Consider the following 9574-nt stretch of genomic DNA (forward strand, 5'->3'; position numbering starts at 1 on the left):
CTGGAGCTTGGAGCTAAGAGCTCAATTGGGCTGTTTTGCTTTTATTGTCAGCTCAAGTAACAAAAATATTTTTCAGTAAATTTGTATCATTGCCCTCTCGGCCCACACACACACCCACACACACATACGAAAATGTGGGAAACAACTTTGGGGCATTAGAGGCCAAGGGACAAAATAATGTCCACGAACTCGAGCGAAAGGTCTCGCGATTCGGCCTCTGCCTCACACAATGTAGTATTAAAGGACTCAATTCGAGAGCAAATGCACTTACTTATATCTATAAATCTTCTATTTTCTGCAGCGATTCTTAGAAATGTTCACACAAAAATGGCCAACTTCGCAAAGAGTTCCTTTTCTGTTTTCATTGTGCGGTTATTATCAATTTAAATTCTTTATTTTAATATAATGCTACTTCATAAATTTGTATAAAAGTAAGTATAATAATAAGTGTGTGAATTAAATACTATTTAAGTAAATAAGTAACTTGTCTAATTGTTTCTTTCTTTTTTACTTAGTTAACTAAAATAAATTCAAATGCTTATCAATTTGATTAAATCTATAAACACATTTTATATATCTTCTCTAAATTAACTAATATTTCATGAAAATTAATGACTGTTCATAATTCTTGATTCGTTTTCGATAGTTTTTTGAGCACCTTTCCTCCTCTGAAAAATTAATTCAAAATATAATTGCTTGATGAAAATCCAAACTAAAACGCAAATTAATTACACTTCCTTGGACAAATGAATACAAGAGATGTAAATTGACTGAAACGATGGCAACTTGACTTTCACTGACTGCGGAAATGTGCAAAAATGTGGAAGGCACGGTAGAAACCAAAATGTATAATGAATGAGGCAATTACTTGAAGCATGGAGGCAGCCAGCTGAAGAAAGACGGGGAATGAGCGGAACAAGCCGTATTGAAAGCATCTCTCGAGAGAGTTTCACGTAAATCCAATCAGAGATCATGAATGGGGGTAACTAGCAAAGTTGACAATGTTTGTCATCCACGCTACATTTAGTTGCATCCATTGAACACTCGATGATGCCGTCGATAATGCCTAAATCAACTGGAAGTGCTAAACGGGGGAAGGGAAGTGTCGAGGGACTGGCAGGAAATTGCGGGAAATGTGCTCGTTGTGGTTTCGAGTTGCTATCTATTAAAATCACTGAAACACAACATTCAATTAATGGTACTGTTTCTATTCTTCTGCCGAATATTTTATTCAGTGATTTTTTACTTGAGACTGCATGGGGATTTCATCTAACAATCAAGCTGCTATTTAAGTAGCTATAAGCCTTGTATATCTGAGAGTACTTAATGAATTTCCTTTCATGAAAAGGAGATATAATATTTATCAAAGCTCATTGGGCTTAAGATGACAGCAAAGTGATTCGCATCAGACTCGAACGATTCTGAATTCAATTTGAATTGAATTTGGCAATTTCTTAGAATCTTGGCTTTGACCTTAAATATCCTGTCTTATGCTCATTTTCAAATTGATGTAAGGGTAAGATAAAGTGTTGCTAAAGCTGAAGTTACTTGGAACATAAATATGCGAAAGCCTTCGGTAAAATTCAACCAAAGAGCTAGATGGAGGCAAATGTGTACAGCCCAAAGATATTTCGACAAAAAAAAGAATATATGGTGTGTAAATGCCCTAATTTCGAATCATTGATAAATAAAAATGGACACATTTTCTGCTTCCGCTTTTTAAGCATAAAATTATATTACACCATTATATTTATGGGTTATGGTCTGTTATGATTATTAATCTGCCAACCGAATTTTAGACTGTTTAACCATATAGAAGCAATAGTAATAATGAAAGTGGACTACTTTTCGATTCTCTTTTGATAGTTTCTGTTTCTACGCGAGCTATTTTTAAAGTTGATGACACTTTGAAACTGCTTTAGCTGTCATAAGAACAATCGGATAGAGAATAATTTGATATATGTAATATTTTCTTCCGTTCTGGCCAAATCAATATGCCCCCTTTACCACACTGGACAAAGTGTGCATAAGAACCGCAAAAAGATGAATTTAAGGGTCCAACGAATAGGCTCTAATGAACCAACGCCTGTCTGTCTGGCTTGTGGCCTGGTCGTATTTTCCGTTGGCTACGCAAATAACAACAAATTTGCTAATCCAAACACGCACAGCAATCAAAGGAAGTTCCACCTGCCCCAGGTGAGCCCCTAACCGAAACCAAACCGTCAAACCAAAATGAGCAGAAGGCACAAACGAAACTCGCATTTTTGGTAACAGATTTAAATCTCAAAATACTTGAATGAACAACTGAAATTGTGAAGACAGCTTCAACTCATTATTTGTTTAAAAGTAATTGAAAAACCCTTAAGGTAAACAGAGATAAAATGTAGAATTATCATTTACCAAGTGTTGGAATTTATATATATATATATATATATATAAATATATATATTTTATATTTTATATTTGCTTTTGCTGCTGCCGCTGACAGTTGCAGTTGCACGCTTAAGTTGCTTGTCGAGTGCGTTTTATACTCGCTTGTTCTTTGTCTCTCGACGTTTTCATTTTGCGTTAAGGTTAGTCTTGTTTTTTTGGGGTGCCAGCATTTTGTCCAGCATATCAGCTTCTTGATTTCACTTTTCCCTTTTTATCTCTGCACTTGGAGTAGCTAGTTTTTCACATGATTTAACATGCAAAGCTGAATTTCGAGTGCCAGTTACTTATGCACGACCGAACTTTTAATTTTATGGTGAATTTCACATTGTTATATTTAATTTAACTTTCTTTGTTTTGAAAATTCAATGCTGAATTTGTAAGCAACTACAATTGAAATGCTCTATTTAATTGCATAAAATTGTATAAATTGTTAGCTGTTGCTATTTTGATTTTACATCATTTCCATGCATTGTAAAATGCTTCACGTGTTGTTCAATAACAACATTACTCATACGCCGTGTTACACAAGTTGTTTTTTGCATTTAGTAGCTTTATTAGCTTACACTTCAATAATTGGCACGATTTGCTTCTAAAAATAGGCAATAATAAAATATTAGATGCAATTTTAATAACAATGCCTCCCCGATCTTTCTATAAACTGACATTTACACAATTTCTGCGAAATAGTTTTGTATATTGAAATTCTCAAAATTAATTTGCATGATAGACGACAAACGCTCAGAATTGTGTTCAATTCAATGCAAATTGATGGTTCCACATCATATGAATGCCATAAATTTAGGGTCTTAAAAATCGATTGAGAAGCGTAACTTATATTGAATGTTTCAGATTTCGTTCAAGAAGTATACATTTTTGAAGTAGATTTAAGAATACTATGAAACACAATATTTTTTTTTTTTTTAACGTTTTTTATAATGCGGTGTCAATTAACGTCAAAACAAGAGCAAAGTCTTACTAACTTGCATATAGCAATTTTTTCCGATATTTTACCAATTACTTTACTTTCTTGCTTTTAATATCACAACAACCGTGAAACAACCATATGAAAAGTATTCAAGCAGTGTCAGTTTTATTTCGATTATTTAATTATGTACATTATATTTTTACTTTAACCAGTAATATTCAAAATGTTTATTTTTGTTATTATTAAATTCATAATTAATTTGAATGCAAAATTTGTTTTTAAGTACAGCGCTTGTAAAAATGTCAACGATTTTCAATTGCGTTGATTTTATATTTTTGTAATATTTTTTTAATTATGTATATATTATCACTTCACATACACAAACAACAACACACATTCGATAAGTTTTTCAACACAGTGCTTAATTTATGTAAAATCCGTTATCTGAATCAGAATCTGATCGGAGCAATGGAAGCTTTTCCACTCCTCACATCCGATTCGTTTGAGTGGTCGCGGCAGACTAAGCGGCTACAGACATATCCTAATCGGAATTAACGTCGAGACTACCCGAGTGCTACCGACTGTGCTATGTTAAGTGACTGTTAGAGACTGACAGCGCTGCTGTTAAACAACAGAAAGTGGCGCTGTTAGCTGTCGTTTTGTTGTGGTAGGTTTTGCATTTCGTATTGCATTGAACTTGAACTAGTTAGCCAGCAAGTTGTTGTTTTTCTTGTCTCTGCTGTTTTGCTTTTGTTTTTGTGCCACCTTTTGCCGGCTATGCTGTTGGCGCTGGCGCACTGCTCCTCTGTGACCATATTTCACGAAAATTAATTAAAAAATCTGACTGATTCACTTAATCCGAATACAAATATTTGAATTTTAAACATAAAACATTTAAGCATAAAGTATTACAATAATATGTTGGATTAAATAATTAATATGATTGTATAATAAAAGTTACAAATAAACTGTAAGATTTATTTTAATTTAATAATATGCTAATACAAACATATTTTGTTTTAAGAATTCTAATATTAAATTCTTCTCTCAGGTTAAAATATGCTAGCTATTGAAACATCATGTAATTTTCTTGATTATCCGAGAAAATATAGTTATATGCTTTTCTATTCTGACAAGCCTCTCAGTTATTCTTGTCTAGCCCTTCAGCTGTACATTTACTTCATACTACTACTATATCATATAGTTGCATGACACCTTATATAAAAAGCTTTGTACATAAAATTGTAGATAATTTGGATTTAATAGCCTTTATTAGAAAGTTGCTTTTCCTTCTTGTTTTCAACCTTCAGAGAGTATTTTGTGTTAGAAAAGTACTTGCATGCCAAGCAAGAACTATTTATAATAAATTCCACTTTAACAACCGATTCCAAAAGAAAAATATATACGGGGCACTGTTTCGGTTTCAGTGCACTGCAGTGTCACAACAAGTGGAATTTGTGTACGCTTTCAAAATCAATTTGTAGCACGAGAACTATTAATAAACAACGTGCGTTGCGGATCAATAGCTCCATGCCACAAGAGTCCGAAGCCAGCTCAATAGAAACACACATGTCTCTCTGAGTGTGGGCAAGGAAGCGGATATAATAAATGCACAAGCACAACATCAACACTGACAGTCCCGAAGACCTGAACACATTTTATTGACATTGCCATTAAATGAAAATCAGAGTAGCGTGTTGTGAATGCTCCGGAAGGGGCTTAGTTTCGGTGCTTGGTCGGGGAAAAAAATCAAAAGTAATTATTGACAGAATTTTAATATGCAGTTTGTTGAAGAATTATATTATTTATTTTATATAATATTATTATTATAAAAAGAGCGTTCCTTTAAATATAAATATTTTTGCAATTAATTAGATCATATCTTAGAAAGTTATTTGAAAATTTGTTTTGTATAGAATTGTATTTATGTAATTTGTTCTGGTTATTTTAAAAAATTATACATAAAAACCGAATTTCAACAATTAAAAATTTTGACTTTTGAGATATGTTCACAAGTACAAGGCTAGATATTATATAATAAAATTACATGACATGTCGAAACTAAATCTGATATCGATTGTTAGTTCTTTGACTGAAGTCCTTGAGTCAAGCGGCCAGCCAACGTGAACTTGACACTGAATACTTAAGAGAACTAGAAGTCCGCAAAGGCTGCGAGTGCCACACGGAGGTAAAGAGAAGAAAAATGCATATGTGTGCATAAAGGCTAAATGGATGCTCCTCTAGTGCGCAACGATTTGCTTGCATAAAAGTTTACAAACAAAAATCATAAATCGGAAACCGTAAAACTCAGTTCACCATCAAGTTTGCTAGGCACAAGTTTAGGGAGTCTCTGTTCAACATTGTTTGCAAGTTATAAGCCGCAAACTAGTCACAAAGTATAGTTAACATTGCCTTAACCCAACCGATACATGGGTTGTACAAAAAATAAACAGAGATTTACTTCCCTTAAAAAGCGAGATTAACCGAAAAAATAAATTTGTTAATTGCATTGAAGAATATGATTCATTTCATTGATTTTTCGGATTTCTTATAATTTTCCATATATGAGATTTTATATTTCTGTCTGGCAACTCCTTTGTCTTCCCTCGTATACAATATACGCATTTTAAAAATCAAATTGTAATTCCAATTTCTTCTTTGCTGGTCAAGTTCAAGTAGAAAAGTAGTCATAAGTCGCCGTTACAGGAATCAAGGGTGGACGGTGGTACAACTTAATATGGTATTTGATTCAAGTATTTTAGCTTAAGGCATCTTTAAGGAACTAGGGAGTGGCAAAGGGGTGGAGTCTGGAATTGAATGTGCGGCGACTTCAATGAACACGAACACAATTTGCGTCGCTTTATTTAAGTAAATTTACAAAAGAAGGCAAACACATCCACACGCAGACACAGCCATATAACCTGCACAAACACATACACCAGAGCTATTTAATTGATAAGTTAATTGATTTTTGTTCGGTAAATTGGAAACCCAAAAAATAAAAAACAAATTTTAATTTAAGCAAGCGGAAAGAAGTACTAAAAGGAGAAGGAGAAGGTGAGGACCGGATATATATAAAATATTGGTGTATTGAAATGAAATGAAGCAGAGAGAAGCTTCTGTTGAGTTCATTATTTTATATCGGTACAGATACCAAATCAATTAAAATTGAATCTGAAACTCGTATAAATTATTATAGTTTACAATTGTACATGTTTATTTGATACTGAATGAGCTTAAAAGTAGAGGAACACATTTTATTTCACTTAACAGTTTAAAATTGTATATAAAACTGTGTACAATTATTTGACGTTGAATGAGGTTAAAAGTAGAAATTGAAATTTTATTTCATTTTGACACATAATATCTGACTCGTTATGACGAATGGCGCACTTTGCTTTTAGTGAATTTATTTTGCTACGAAATCAGTAATAAAACAGCATATTTAACGCGCAACGCTCAAATCAGACGCATTTTATATGAACACTGCCAAATAGAAAATGTCCCCCAAGTGACACTTGAATCAAGCCAAGATGAGCATACAAAGCTATTAATTTTATGGAAGTGATGAGAATGCAGCATGTAAAGTGTTCATTTGCAATTGATTGGTCTAATCTTTGCTTTCCCATTAAATCTCAAATGTTCAATTGAATCGAATCGGAATTCGTTTAATTAATTCCATCACTTAAACGCTGCTTACTTACGTCGATATGGTATTCTTAACAATTCTTATTTTAAAACAGTCTGCCAACTTGTTACAAGTTCAACTAGAATCCACCTAGTTGTGAAATAATCAACGTATTCATAAAATAAGTTAATTTTATATATATATTCAGTTATACAAATATTTGTGGCATTTCTTAAAACATTGTTTAAAACAATTTTTGTTATTAGTTTAGTTACAAACCTAATAATATGATTTAATCTAGCTACAAGTTGTTATTGCCATGTTAACGCCTTTTGTTTGGCCTGTGCAAATTTTACGACCAGCTATTAAACGTTAGTCTAATGAAAAAGAATTGCCGAGAGTCGCATAAAAATGTCTACGCCCGAAAATTGCAAGTACTGTCTTTACTCTACTTTAAGTGGCAGTCCAATTCGACCTTGAAACCAGAAACATCAACAATTATACAGATAATTTGCTTGGTCCAAAGTTTCTATTGAGCCTAAGGGAAACACTTTTGGTAGCTCTCTTTCCCTACCCATCTCACTTTCCCTACTGCCTCTGCCCGTAATGAGGTTATCCTGTTCAATGCTCCTTCCTCGTGGCTCCATGTTGGCCTTTTAGGCAGGCTTTGTGGCATAGGCTTCATCAGTATCTCTATCGCCTGTTGGCATGCGGCATGTGCCACGTTTGCCTTAGTCTTGCGTGTGCTATTTTGTTTGGGCCCTGCATTGTATGTCATATTTGCCGCAGCTGCAGTCACCGTTGCCTCAATTCAACAACTTTGCAAGCCCTTTTACCCCAATTCTCTACCCTTGCCAAGGCTAATTCACAATTTGTCACGAAATGTGGAGCGCATTAAAAGCGACAGCAACAAATCCAAAAACATATCCAGTTTTATGTTTAAGGCAGCTCTCACATATCAGAGTCGGCCCATTTACTCTAAGGGATATGTTTTTATGTGAGACTCTTTGTTGTTTACCAAAATATCGTATCCAAACGCAAAATTTCTATTAACTAAAAAGTAGACTCTCCTTTGATTATCAGCTCTGTCCTATATCACTTATAAAAGGCTTTTAAAAATCTGGCAGTTCCTTTAAATTAATGAGAAGAGAACACCGATCTGGAAGGGTGAATACCGATCTGGAAGAGTGTATAATCTTCGGCATGGAAAAGTAAGATTTTCTTTCTTGTTTTTACCATCCTTACACACACATATATGTACAAGCACACACATATACAAACAAACACACGCATAGATATCTTTTAACATTGTGTGAATGTTTTTCGTTCATTGGCTTTGACGTTGGAAGCGGCACCGAAAACAAAAGTTGAAAGTCTAATGAACCCCTTGGCAAATTGCTTTGGCAATAGCGCATAAGGCGAAACATCACACAAACATAAACAAGCACACACACACAAACTCATATACCCACACATACTCAGAAGATAATATAGTATGTGCCTGGCCATGCATACAAATTTAGAATATGCATATACATATGGTATTTAGCTGACAATATCTTTGGCAAAAAGATTAAAGTAGTGTCCATAATAGCACCACTGTTCCAAGGTTCTATGGACTACATTTGTGAACCCATTCAGTTACTTATCCTTTTTGCATATTATTTTAAGCCTCAAGTGGGTAAAAATTATATTTTTATTATTATTATGCAACACTTTTCAGTGTTTAAGCAGTACTTGAAACTGGATTAAAGTTTTTCCACATCGAATCAAACTTTGTCATAAAATAAAAAGCAATAAGAGCGCTTGGTTAAATATCTCAATGATAACAATCAATCTTTGTTAAAAATGTATTAACCAATAAACTCATTCCCAATAACTAAATCAGAGCTTCCTTTTTCATGCACTGAATTCGTATAAGTGATACTTATACTGTTATTTTATTAATAGAAAACAAAAATAAAAATCAACCCATTGAATTATAAACATTAATTAGATAACAGAATTAGAAACGTTAGAGCTTGTAAGTTCTGTGCCAACAACTTTCTTATTACAATTTCTATCAAAACCATTTATAGTCTGAAATGTCTGTGATTTATTTAATTGCCAAGCACTCGCACAAAGGCTAAGACTTGGCAAGTGGAGAGAAGACTCACAATTCTATGAATTGACTCAATCGTTGGCTTAACAACATTATCAGACAGTTTATTTTGCATAAATAAAGAGGCGTTGCCTCACACACAGACACATTTTGCCGAAATTTCGCCAATTTTTTCCGATTAATGTGAGAAAAGTAGCTAGAAATGCTGTTAAAAGGGGGGATTTATTCTCATGGCAACAGTCTGGCAAGCATTGAAGTGGAAATCTACGAGGGTTGTTAGCTTAGTGTGAATTTTGAATAAATAATAATAAGCCTTTTTAATATAATGAGATATGCAGAAAATAGAACATCTGCTTATGTGATTTAACATATTTCTACTACATTTTAAATAGATTTGTATTATAATATCAATCTATTTAAATGATTACATTAAATAATAACAGGTTTTTACTAAGCTTCAAATTGAAAATGAATTGAAAAGAATAGA

General features: G+C 33.4%; 1 protein-coding gene across 2 annotated transcripts in view; it reads right to left on the reverse strand.

Annotated features, from left to right (window-relative positions):
• Positions 1-2423, reverse strand: part of LOC6561885 (trissin receptor) — a 34531-nt gene extending 32108 nt beyond the window's left edge. For both annotated transcript variants that reach the window (XM_001987957.2, XM_043214629.1), the window contains exon 1: positions 2401-2423. The gene's annotated coding sequence lies outside the window, so the exon portion shown is untranslated. The remainder of the gene's footprint in view (positions 1-2400) is intronic.
• Between the last annotated feature and the right edge of the window lie 7151 nt (positions 2424-9574).

The sequence above is a fragment of the Drosophila grimshawi genome, unplaced genomic scaffold (assembly GCF_018153295.1).
Source record: "Drosophila grimshawi isolate 15287-2541.00 unplaced genomic scaffold, ASM1815329v1 contig_1377, whole genome shotgun sequence".
NCBI classification, from domain to species: domain Eukaryota; kingdom Metazoa; phylum Arthropoda; class Insecta; order Diptera; family Drosophilidae; genus Drosophila; species Drosophila grimshawi.